A 13482-nucleotide genomic window follows, 5' to 3' on the forward strand; every position below is an offset into this window, starting at 1 on the left:
CTTCTGCTGGGGTTGGAGGGCACAGGACTTTCTGTTTGTAATTCTGGGTAGCACCCTGAGACACAGTAGAGAGCAATTTATTTTCACTGAAACCCATGCTTAGCTCCGGGGGTACAGGATTGTTAAATATAATGCATATTTACTATTGTGCCTTGAACGAGGATTAGTGAAGAAGAACGTTAATTTCTTCCATGTGGCTCTTGAGTGCTGGTGGTTAATTTCCTCTCCGTACTTTAAGATGATGTTGTGGTTAAAGAGTTAAAGGCTAATTCGGGCCTCCATCAAAAGCAACACAACCAGGTTGCAGATTCCCTTCCACAAAAACACCTCTACTCTGAGGCTTTATCCACGCAGTTTAGTTTCCAGCCTCTGATTGGAGTTTGCCCTGATGGGGAAGGCCAGGAGGTTTGTCTCCCAAATGTGCTTGAGTCTGGGAGTGAAAGCTGGAATTCACATTAAAAAGCAGCTTGTGATTGTCTGTCTTGGTTGTAGGCAGTAGAGAGAAAGCTGCAAAGGGAGGGAGCCAGTCTCAGTAGCTGTCATGAGAAGCGCTGAGGAAGGGAACAGCTGGGGCCATAATTCACTGGCCTCCCCTTACACAGCTTTATTACAGGAGGGTAATTAGACAGGCTGCCTTTTCCCCACTTAAGAATTAGAAACTACAGGAATAATAGATTTGAACCTTCAAAGTGTTACAAAAATAATATAGGCCAGGCTTCAAAGCATTGGCACTGTGCCTAGCACACAATAGGACTTCTAGCACACAATAGGACTTCCACCATTAGTTGTTTCCTCAGTTACCACCCTCCTCACTCAGAATGACTTTAGTTTCCAAGGACTCATTCAAAAACCAGTTTCCTACCAACTACTGAGTCATCTTGGCCAATAATAGCAGTTGGCACTTGTGGGCACTGTGAATCCCTTACTACATGTAAGGTATGAGTCTAAGTAACTTATTTGTACAAGTTATGCATTGCCTTGATGTAATGACTGAATAAGATAGTAAACTTGAAGATACTTTGCAAATAATAACATATAAGTGCTACATATTTTAAGATATCCTATCATCATCTCAGTAAAACAGTAAACCAATATAGATGGTTGAAAACACAATGAGTTCATTAGAAGTAGGAGAGGACTAACATTTGTTGAAGGCCTCTTAGATTGCTAGTGTGTTCTTTTATTAAATGTATGTTGTATCGTTTTGACATGTTTATCAATGTATAAAAGAACCAGTGAGATGAGAGAGAATTCAGTAATACGTCCACATGACTGGCCTGGAGAAAAGCACAGATAGAATGAGAGGCCATAGTTGACAAAGTCTGAGGCCTTCTCTTGCCATTTCCACAGGTGGTTTATGAGAACACGGGAGATTTGCCTCTCTATGGAATTTGGTCATGCAATAATAATTTTGCTTCTCTCCTTCAAAGTCAATGATTAAAGAATTTACCCTACATAGAATTGTACTATTGAAAGGCAAATATTTTCTCCATTGCCTATGATTTCTTGATTTAAGAGTCAGTCCACTGGGCCAGACCCACTGTACACACTTGGTTTACAGATCTGGTGTTGGCACATCACCTATTGACAAGTCTACAGGAAAGAAAGATGAATCTCCCATGCAGCCAGGTGTCAAGACTGGGCAGGGTCATGCCTAGGAAGAACCTTCAAAAGTTCTTTACCCTAGAGAACATAAGCTTCAGAACAAAACTTGGGTTCAAGTCTTGTTGTTATTTTTACTGCGTATTAGCAAATAATTTTCCTCATCTGAAATGGGATTATCACATCAGTCTCATAATATTAAACAATATGTGGCTATCACATAGAAGAGGCTAAATAAATATTGATTTTCTTCCTACCATTTCTCTTCTAGAACAGGAATTTGGAATTAATGCAATAGAAATCAAATGCTGTTCCATTTCACTGGTCCTCAGGAGTGAGAGGATGCCTTCATACTGGAGTGGAATGATTGTCAGAGAGGTTAGTTTCCTTCTAGGGCACAAGGACCAGATGTAAGGAGGGGTCCCTGAAGTTATACAAGGTTATGAAAGAATAACCTTGAAACACATCAGTTTGGGGAGTTAAAGGATGAGCCATGGTTGGGTCCATGTGGTGGCTAAAATAGTGGCCATAAATGGAAGTGGGGGGTGCTGGAAACTTGCCTTGGTTTTTTTTTTTTTTTTTTTTTAAGAGAGAGAGAGTGAGAGAGAATTTTTAAATATTTATTTTTCAGTTTTTCGGCGGACACAACATCTTTGTATGTGGTGCTGAGGATTGAACCTGGGCCGCAAGCATGCCAGGCGAGCGTGCTACCTCTTGAGCCACATCCCCAGCCCTTGCCTTGGTTTTCATCCCGGTCTCAGGGACCCCCTCCTGTCCAGGCTCTTGGACGCTCTTTGTGTGGAAGCCCCTCTAGGTACCAGCACTGCTCTCATTCATGAAATAGATTCTGACTTGAATCCCTGTTTCATTTTTCCTCTTTGCATGAGGAGCCTTTGGCTGACATTTATTAGGAAATTGATGTAATTTAGGGCAATCAGGAGACACTCCAATCAAATTAAACTCCTTCCAGATCCATGAGCAACACAAGCCCTTTTATGCCTCCGGGCTGGGCTTATGTTTTCCCTCTGCCCAGGAGTGTGTCCCTTTCCTCGTGGGGCTCATCTCCACCGCCTGTACCCAATCCTCGTCCCCAGGCCTTCGTTTTTCAGAGAATTGCCCTGCGACTCCCACCTCCCCAAGCCCAGCTTGTGCCCTTGCTGCGCCTTTACAAGCATTCAAGATCGCAGGGTCTCGGCACAGTGCCAATCCTTGGTGCCCTCTACTCCTGTCCCCAGGACGCTGTGCCCTCGGGAGGACTTGGTCCTCGTGCTCACTCTGGGTCTCAGCCCTCAGCCCTAGACGCAGCTCAGAACAGGCCCCAAATGTTTCTGCAGTGAGTTCCTGAGCGCGGGATGGAGGGAGTGCCCTGGAGCGGGTCACCTCTGTGCCATGCGGCAGGAAGAGCACTGAAGGTGAGCCACCATGCGGGGGGGGGGGGGGGGGGGTTCTCAGCTTCAGTTGTCACTAGCTAAGTCATCTGTAGGCCACTTTAATTTCTTATGCCTTTAATATCTTATGCCTGAAAAAGTTTACGTATTATCATCTCGAAGGGCTTCAGGATCTAAATCAAGCGCCTGGTGCCCTGGTGCCTGCTTGGTGGAGGGGAGTGTCCCCACCACCAGAGTCGTGAGGGGCTGTGTGAACACCCAGCCTCGAGGACCAACAGGGCTGCTGGGGGTCCTGGTGGACACGGGCTCTCCCCCTGGACTGCTCACCAGCTAGAAGCTGTTGAAGGTGACCTTCACCTCCAGGAGCGGACTGTTCCAGAAGGCGGTGATCTGAAGCGGGGACCAGGTGTGCACTTTTCCTTCCACGAAGACAGTGTGGCTGCTCACCAGGCGCTGCCCATCAGGGAGAAAGGCCTCTTTCAGAGAGGGCCTGCGGCTCTGGCCCTGGGACCCTGGGCACAGAGGTGATTCATTTTCCCGTTTTCAAGGCTTCAAAGCAACAGACGTGAAGTGCCTCGCCGCGGGGAAGCACACGCCCTCTCTGGTCCCCTGCAAAGGCTCCGGTGCCACCAGGCGCCCTCAGAGGTGTTGCTGTGCTCCTGGAAGTTCTCTGGAAACGGGAACGGTTCACACCTCGCCCCCTGGCACGGGGCTGAGAGAGCTTGGCTATGACCTACCAAGTTCTATGGGGATGGGGAGTATTTTCCATTTCAAAGACAAAATTGTGGGTCCAGTTCTGGAAGTTTCTGGTGTTTTGCTTGTGAGAGGCCCCTCCCTAATTATGGATTCCAGTCGTGATACAAAAGGAACAGAACCCTGGACCCTTGGTAAATCTTGACTTTCTGGGGGATGGGTGGGACCTGGGGGACAGAGCACCGACCTGGAGTCAGGCAGCAGGCCCCTGTGCTCTGGGCAGGCGTGGCTCATGACTTCCTCCTTGCTGTGGAGAACTGGGAGTCTGTGCTTTTTTTCCCATTTATTTACAGTTCTGCTCTGGGATTTTGGAAATCTGGAGCATTTCTCCATATTTCATATAGCACTGGTCAGTCCGTACATACCTGTCATATGGGGGAAACTTGAGCTTTGGGGTGAGACAAATATAGCTTCAGTCTCAGCTTTCCTCCTACCAGCATGTGACCAGGGACACACCTCTTAACCTCTCTGAGCCTGTTTCCTCATTTTGTAAAATGATTCTTTTTCAAAGGGTTGTTTGGAAGTTTTTATGAGAAAACATATATGAAGTTTCTACATAGCATTGGTCAACTAGGACTTTTCTTATTAATGTCCTGCATTTATAAAATGAATGAGAGAAGTATCTACTAAATTATTTTTCTGTGTATCAGAAGGCAATAAATTGAATTTTTAGAAGTCATCATTTATTTTTTTCTAATTTTGCATTCATATCTTTTATCGTCCTGTCTTCCTTGGGGAAAAACAAAACCCTACTGGGTGGCTGATGGCTTGAAACATCAGGATAACAGAAGGGAAATCTGTCAAATTTTGGTTCCTTACATTTAATTTATAGAATTTTCACATGACTTACAATAAAATTGCATACTGAATAGAATTGACACATATGAAGATTTTTAAGAACAAAAGAAGCACAGATGGAAGAGAATGCAATTGTATCAAAAAATGAAATTATATAGTGATTGTTGAGCTTTTCATGTGCTCTGTGCTTCCCAGAAGCAGAAGCAAAAAGAGAAACGTGAGGGATCATTAAAAAGTCTCGATTCCTGTGTTGTGAACACTAGTTCATGAAAGCATCACAAAATCCCTATAAGGTTAAGACCTGAAGTAGAGTTGAGCCTTTCCTAGTTTCCACATCTACCAGGAGCAGATCCTAGTTCATTTAACTAGAGATGCCACAGTCTTCCCCTGGTTTTGTGCTCAGGATGGGAAGCATCCCACCATTTCCCTCCAGCTCCTGTCCACCAAGGAGTGGCTGTGATCATCATGTGGAAATGGAGAATCCTCAGTGTATTCACCACCTGCAGAGGCAGGAAGATCCTGCTAGAAAGAACCTGAGGGACTGGAGCACAAAAATGGAAAACAGAAAGATAAAGATATCAATAGGAAATGGCAATAGGCGTTGAGTGGATGCTTAAAGATACCACAATTTTATCTAATGCATTTCATTTCATAAAATGTCTTTAATGTAAGGACTATTACATACTCCATTTTATGAACATAAAACTGAGGCTTGGACAAGTTAAATAAGTTGCCAGACATCATATTACAATCCAATAAATGATATCAGCAGTATGGAGCCCAGACCTTTTGTTCCAGACTCCAGGGTCTCAATACAACACTCCTGAGGGCTATGGCTTCAAGATCCCATCAGTCTGAGAGAAAAGAGGAGACCCATAATGCTGGGAAAAGCCGAGAAGAAGAAAATGAGAAATTAAGACATTGGGGTCAGGGTCCCTCTACATAGAAAGCATTTTGCTTTGGGGGTATGGTTTACAACTGCATTCCTTTTTAAAGAGTCTGAAAAATCTCTCTCTGGTAAGCTCTCAGGATCCAAAGCCTTCTAAGGAAAAAATAATAGTCCTCAAGATGAGGAAGGCCCTGGGGAGTGAGGAATGTAGTGCGAGGCCCCATTGATGGAAGAAAGAACATCTCTCCCGGGTGTCCTAAAGATTAGTCCCCTAATTTCGTGGAAGTGCAGAGCATACATCTCAAGCCAGGACTGTTAGCTCAACTCTCTGAATATAATTGTGTATTAACATTAATATATAATATGGTTTCCAAAAACTTGAAAACAATGGATTAATTCACTGCTCAATAGAACAATATCTTTGACCAATAGTGATCAATCTAACTTACCCTTTCTGGGTCCTTCTGATAATTGCTTATGCTGAAATTTCTGGATGTCTCATATGATGATAATGTATTAACTGATTGATTTGCACTTTGACTTGTTGTAGGAATGTTTAAGCAGCATCCCTAAAATATAACAAGTTTCTGTAAACGATCCAAGCTAGAGAAGAAAAGAAAAAGTCAAAAAAGGGGGTTGGGTGGGAAATAGATTCAGAATGACCTCCCCAGTTGCTAAGGAAACCTCAAATTATTTCAAGTGTCTCAGCAGTCACTGAAAAACCAAACAAAATAAATAAAACAAAACTGGGGATGACATAATTACATGACCATGGGAGAAAGTACTTGTCATGCACATGCAGTAGCACTTACCATGAAACCGCTCTAATGTTAATGAAACCCTCTGCAAGATTGGTGGGATCACCTGTAAGTATGGTAGAAATGGGAGGAGCAGCCAGCCAGCCTAATGCCCTACAGCTGATTCAGTATTTAAAGGCAGGTATATATGGTTCCCAAGCCTGTTTTTTTTTTTTAATTTAATTTAATTTTATTTTTTATTTAAGCCTGTTCTTTATATGTCCTCTCTGTTTATGGAGAAGCCTCCATGTAACTATAACCTTGTCCTGTTTGTAGCTCACTCTTCTCCACCTTCCTTTATAGACACTCTAGGAAAAAGGTATGAGGTTTCAAATTGGTTACATTATAGCAGATTAGCCAGCAAACCTCTGAGGGTGCATGTGCTTGTGTGTGTGTGTGGCGGGGGGGGGGTGTTTTCAATACTCACATCAGGGTGAAATGCAAACACAGCTCTGGCCAAGAACCAAGTCCCAGGCCTCCTGGGATGAACTCCCTGCAGGTTCTTGAACTAGTTTCTCAAATCTTTTATCTCCACCTGACACCTACTCTTGTAGAGAGCAGTGACAGTGACTCGGGGACCAATGTCTGAGATTGGGGTCCTTGATGACTTCATGGCTGTGGCCTACTTGGTGACTGGGAAAGTTTCTGTGCAAAGGCATAGGATGCCTGGTTGCTATGGAGATGTTCTCCATGCTAGAGTCTTATCAGCTTCTACCTTATTCTCAGGCACAGCAGCTCCTGGGAATGAAGGAACTTCCTTGCTAAGGTAACCATAATGTTTCACCAGTTCTTTCTCCTGAATCTGCCCCTGAATTAGTATCTTAGAGCTGCATTATGCTCCTAACATTGCAACTGTAGAATGTAACTGAGGAAATAGCTGTATACTATTGCTAACTCTGTTACTTTCACGATTACAAATAATGCTTGCTTAGTCTTTAATCTGATTTAGAGACATATATAATAAAGATTGCTGGTGTAATTGTTTAGACCTGCTTCTCCATCAGAGAGGAGTGGTCCACCCAACCCCAGCTGTCTTATCTTCAAGATCTGCATGTGTGACTTTTTATTTCTTCCAGTCTCCCATCGACCCTCACAGGATCATGATAGTTTGGCCGTGCTGGTCACGGCATATTCTTGTGAAAGAAAACCCCTCACACTATAATTTTATAGACATAAATGAGGCTTTCCCCTGAGAAGGGTCTTCCACTTGCAGATTCAGGCTCTCCTTGTAACAACCCTATGGGCAGTCATGACTGATAGCAACTTTGTAGTTGGCATGACAACAATCCAGCTCCTGAAACACATCTGTCTTTGCCCTTGTTAGAGACACACTGTGGTGAGTATAGAACATGTAGTGGAGCTTTACCATGCTTTCTGTGTTTTAATCGACTATTGTAGTGTTCTCACTATTCTCACTGTGAGAAAACTGAACTGGGGGCCTAGCTTCAAGGCCTATATTAGAAGAAGCGAGCTAATAGGCATTTATGGTATGGCTGTCATTGCTTTTTGTGTGTTGGTGGTCCATCATTCAGCTCCTTTCTAAATCACATCTCCCTGGTGGAGACAGATGCACGAATCATTGCACATATGATCTGGTGAGAGCTTGGTTCTCCTGGCCCACTGCCTGCTGCTGTTTTTCAAAAGAAGTCCCCTGGAACAATCAGGAGAAAGTTGTGACCTCAACCAGCTAGTGAGAGCCTTGCTTCCAAGGACATGGGCCAGTGAATATCAGGCCACTATAGCAGTAGTGTTGGCAGAGCCATCCACCCCAGGGCTAATGCCCACACTGCTGGCTGGGTGCGTCTCAGCACAATCTTCTACCCACTCTTATCGTGAATCAAGCATTATGTTGCTTCTTTATTTGTATTACCCAACTCAATTCTAATGGATCAGTTGCTCTAATAATCTCTATTCTTCCTAAAATCAGAGATGATGCTTCAGGTGTCCTGTCTCTACACCTATGAAGACTGGCAGAGTACTGGCGCAGGGGGGTGGGTGGTAGAAAGGTAAAATGAGGAGTGGGAGAAAGAGCAGCCATTCAATGAGAAGGAGGGAAAGGACAGAGATGGTGCTCTAAGAACTCAGGTGGGCTTAAAGAGAATCGCTCTCAGAAGCAGCCTGGAACCCATTTCTTCCATGGGGCAGATAAACTACAATAGACCAAAATTCCTCACCTTTCCTCTATTCTTGCCCTCTGCTATGTAAGTTTGCAGTGGGTCTTAGTAGCTCTGGTGTTGTTGTGTGGCTTGTTCTGACTCATGTGGTATCAAAAAGTGTGACCAAGCCCAGACTGGAAGGTTCATGGGGCTGCTCCTGGTTCCTTTCATGGTTCTGCAATTGCTGTGAGATATATTTGGACTCACCCACAGGAGCATAAACAGAACAAGGCTGCCTCTGTTGTCCTGGTAAAAGCCATATTAGGTCAGTGAACAGCCCGTGAATCCCACAGTCAGCCTAGACAAAAACTATTGGACAACCAGTAGCTGGTAGGGGCTCACCAGTAACCCCAGGTGAGATCACCAATGCCCCTTCCAAGTCCTCTGAGCCACACACACAGACCCAGCAGCAAGATAAATGTTTACTGCAGTAGGCCAGTGAGGCTTGTGGTTGTTTTTAGCACAACATTCTTGTGGAAATAAATGAATGATGCACCCCATAAAAAGCACATATAGAAATAAACAGAAAAATGGCCAAATGCAATAGAAAAACCAGTGCCAGGCAGCCAGCTAATCTCAATCAGCTGCTTAATGAGTCCCTTCAGCTCACCAGACCAAAGCATGCAGGATTCAAATTAGTGCATCAATAAATTTACCTATTATTACATGTCACTGGCTGCTTGGGGACACTTGTCAGCTGTGAAAGCTGAAACGTTGAAGGTGCAAATGGCTCGAGCTTAGAATTTGTAGGGCAGAGGAGTGTTGTGAGATGGGGCTGGCGACATGAGCAGGAGCCAGACAGATGAGTTTGGATGGTTTCCTGGAGTTGTCGGGATGCTCGGGGGATTAATGAAGTCGGTTGAATGAGTGAGATGTTCTGGGAATGATGGACATTTCCTGGCATTGCTCAAGTGAGGGTGGATCCCTTTTTTTTACCTCTATGAAAAACTGGCTCTGTTAGGTGGTGAAATGCCATCTGCTACTGCAAATTTTATTGGCCTTATGGGCTTTTATTTGAGGAATATTTGCCAGGTTATGTAGCATATAATCACAGACATAGGGCACCTTTAAATGGTGTAATTTTTCAAGGCAGAAAAAAGCCTTCTGTTACAAAGAAGACGGGAAGAAGACCAAATCAAATAACAATTATGAATAATACCCTACTCAGCCCATAACAAAAGGCTCTGGATTTTATAATATGTTTCTGCCAAAGGCCATGTGTAATATTTCCTTGTTAGTAGTTCTCAACCACTATGAAATCCACAAAACCTCTCCCAGCTGTGGAAGACGCATCCTCTGTCCTTTCTCATTCTGGGATGCGTCCATAATGTTCAGGAAATAGGACTAGGTTTCCCGACTTGAATGATGCTAATAGTAATTTTTGAAGGCTTTGGAGTAAAAAGTAAGAATACCACAGTGCAAAACTGCTTAAAAAGTGTCCTATCTAAATGATGTTTGGTGCCCTAAAGGTGGAAGGCAAGACAGCTCTTCAACAGACTCTCTTTCAGGGACAGGAGTAATGTGGGAATTAAATTCATAAACAGGGTGAATGAATGAAATCACACTTAAACTTGAGGTTTACAGTACTAACAAGGAGTGGAGTCAGTAGACTAATTTATTTCTGTTTTTTGAAAGTGCTTCACAGGACCCTGAACATGTGTGGGATGTTAGGAATTCTGCTGAGGATCTACGAATTCTTCATACATCTCTCTCCTCAAGCCAAGCATCTCTTCAGAGCAGAACTACTGTAAGTCTTGTCCTGCTAAGAATAAAATACCAAATGAGAAGAAGGTACCTTCATTTACAGGTAAATGGATGGAGTTAGAGAAGATAATGCTAAGTGAAGTTAGCCAATCCCCCAAAAATCAAATGCCAAATGTTTTCTTTGATATAAGGAGGCTGATTCATAGTGGGTAGGGAGCGGGAGCATGGGAGGAATAGACGAACTCTAGATAGGGCAGAGAGGTGGGAAGGGAAGAGAGGGGGCATGGGGTAATTAATGATGGTGGCATGTCAGGATCATTACTATCCAAAGTACATGTATGAAGACACGAATTGGTGTGAATATACTGTGTCTACAACCAGAGATATGAAAAAATGTGCTCTATATATGTAATAAGAATTATAATGCATTCTGCTGTCATATATAAATTTAAAAATTACATAAAAAATTTTAAAAAATAAAAATAAAAAGGACTGGGGATGTGGCTCAGTGGTTAAATGTCCCTGAGTTCAATCCATGTACCCCTCCCCCAAAATAATAATAATAATAATAAAATAAATGAGAAAACACATAGTACATCTACTCCTCCTTTCTTTTAAGTATCTACCAGATTCTTTGGGATATCTACCAACAGACAACTATGGAGCCAACCACTAAGACAGGCGATATGCTAGGCACATGTACTAACTCATTAAATTCTCACAATAATGCTTTGAAGTGGATCCAATGTTTAGCTCCATTTCAGAGATCAGGAACTTGAGGGTAAGGAAGGTGAAGAATGTTGCTCAGGATCACACACTGCACAAGTCCCTGCTCCCCTGTCAAACCCACAGCCAGATGGAACCAAAGCTCACAATTTAATCACCACACTCAAGAGTTAACACCTTCTGATAATCCATCTGCTCGGAAAGCAAAGTGCTGGTCACCTTCTAATTACAACAAAAGGGGTCAAGGCTGGTTTTTGCTGACTCTGACAACCCTGGGGAACATTCCAGCAAGAGGAAGCAGTTATTGACAATAATTACCTAGTAGTCAAGAAGCCTTTTAACTTGTTTCTAAATATTGGTATTCCTTTAAACTTTGCTATAAGTGCTTAGCAATCTATGGCTAGTTAAATTAAATTGTTTCCTAAATTGGCAAAGCATTGTCTTTAATAGAAAAGGCATAATTACCTAGAAAGCTCACTATAGTTCTACTCTTCTTGAGGAAAGGTCAGTCATTCAAACACTGGAGCAAGGAACTTGTGGGCACTTGCTACAATCTTACAAACATAAGTCAATAATGCAGTCACGAAAATCACAGAGACTACAAATGACCTAGAATTCATAGAAGTCACACCCAGAGGGGCCATAGCAGGTGGTCTTGCCACTGCTACACCTTTTCCTTCGTTCAGTGGGAGTGACCTCTGGAGTGCTTGTCCTTGTTATCCAAGGTTAAAAGTTAGAGCTCTTCTTACCTCTGCTGATATCCTTGCATTCATTGGAAAGTTTATGCATCTTTGGTGACACCTGCCCTTGCATTCTTACTGGGCAAATAGGTCAAAAAGAACATGTCCAGAGATACTGCAATATGTTTTGCTATTTAATTAGGTATGTCGAGGCCAACATGAAAAGATGACTGCCATTGAATCTTTTCCTACAGATCCCTAGAGGAGGAGGCAAATCCACACTGTGAGAGCCCACTCAGGGAAGCACCAGGGTTAGTCAGGAGGCTATCAATAGGAACAGACAAACAGGCAAACAGGCTTAGGATTGGTGAATCTCAATAACCACAGTGGGCTCTGAGGTAGTAGAGGCTGTCCTTAGTCAACTGAGATACCTGGCCCTCAGGTGATCAGAACAGGTAGAATAGTGGTAGGAACTATGGGAGCCCAGTAAGGGAGGTGGTTGCTGTGGGTGGGTTGGTTTCCATTTGAAAGGCATGGTCCTGGCATGCTGTGCACTATCTCTTGACATTGGCCAACCCCAGGAGGGACTGTCCCTGCAGGGCACCTGAAGCAAAAGGCAAGGCTGATATAGAAGGGAAATGGGAAACGTGGCTCCCTGGTGTGTGTGTGTGTGTGTGTGTGTGTGTGTGTTCAGAAGCTCCTTGTGTCCACGCTGTATTAATCAGCTTCACAGAATCTTAGAATTTCCAATGGCCTGATATACTTTTCCAGGAAGTAAGGCTTCCACGTGGACTGCATTATAAGTAGTGTAGTTCCCTGCCCATCTTTCATTCTGCTGGCCTGGCTCCAAGGATTCCAGTTGAGGAGCACAGAAGTGGCTTATCAGCTAGTCTCCTTTCCTAGGAAGTGTTGATTCTGGGTGGAGTAGAAGTTTTAGATCACAGAGGCCATTATTTTAACCTCTCAGTGTCTGGTTCTACTAAAGGGAGGGCTGTGACCAGTGAAGATAATGCGTAGGAAATCAGGAACAGGCTGCTTGCTAAATAACAGCAGGTGACCTGTCCTCCTTTAGACATGCCTGGGAGTTGTCCTTCCTTGAGTGTTTGCATTAACCAAATTCTCCCTTCTTAAGAATATTTATTTATTAAGTTCCATATGGCAACACTAATCCAGGCACCTTGGGGTTATTCAAAGAGAAACCAAACAAAAAGCTCACAGCTTTAAAGATGGATCTTAGCAACAGTTCCTTGAAGGCAAAAACCATACATATTCATTTGAAAAAGGATTTGTTAATTCATTCTCCTATTAGACTTGTGATATTATCTGACCCTTGAGAAAGACCTTGCTTTCCATTGCTCTTAAGAAATACATCCAGGTTTACTTCACAGAATGGGGAGAAACTGTGTATTCAAGAGACAAGACAGTCAAGAATATGGGCCAAGGACCACATATATTGGATCTCAAATTCCATCTCTGCATCTTATTAGTTCTAGGACCTTGTGCAAATTGCTTAACTCTCTAAGACTTAGTTCTTCATCTGTTTAAGAAAATAATAATTTTAAAAAATTGTGCTGGAAAGAAAGGAAATAAAATCAGGATTGCTGTTAGGCTATCTGAGCAAACATGTTAATTATTTGAGGCTGCATCCCACATATTAAAGACTCACAAATATTCTTTATCATTATTATTATTAATTATTATAGACAGTGATGTGTTAAAGTGAAAAGCCCACAAATGTCCCTACCAGGGAGGTCCCTCTCAGTTCCAATTCTACCCCTTACTACCTGGGTAACCTTGAGTGTGTTTCTTAATATTTCTCAACTGGAAATAACCAAAGTGATATTTCAAAGATTTTCTGAAGCCAGCATGCAAAGAATGTGGTGTGCCTGTGACTTATGGGTTGGTTTCCAAAGTATGTGATAGCTCAACTATTAGTGTTATCTAGTGGTTAACTAATGATCATGGATTTAAGAGTATCAGCACCGTATT

At 43.0% G+C, this 13482-nt stretch overlaps 1 pseudogene; it reads left to right on the forward strand.

The window, feature by feature from the left end:
• The first annotated feature begins 2954 nt into the window (after positions 1-2954).
• The window catches only part of LOC143381972 (swi5-dependent recombination DNA repair protein 1 homolog pseudogene), an 82391-nt pseudogene continuing 71863 nt past the window's right edge, over positions 2955-13482 (forward strand).

Source organism: Callospermophilus lateralis, chromosome 16 (genome assembly GCF_048772815.1).
Source record: "Callospermophilus lateralis isolate mCalLat2 chromosome 16, mCalLat2.hap1, whole genome shotgun sequence".
NCBI lineage: Eukaryota > Metazoa > Chordata > Mammalia > Rodentia > Sciuridae > Callospermophilus > Callospermophilus lateralis.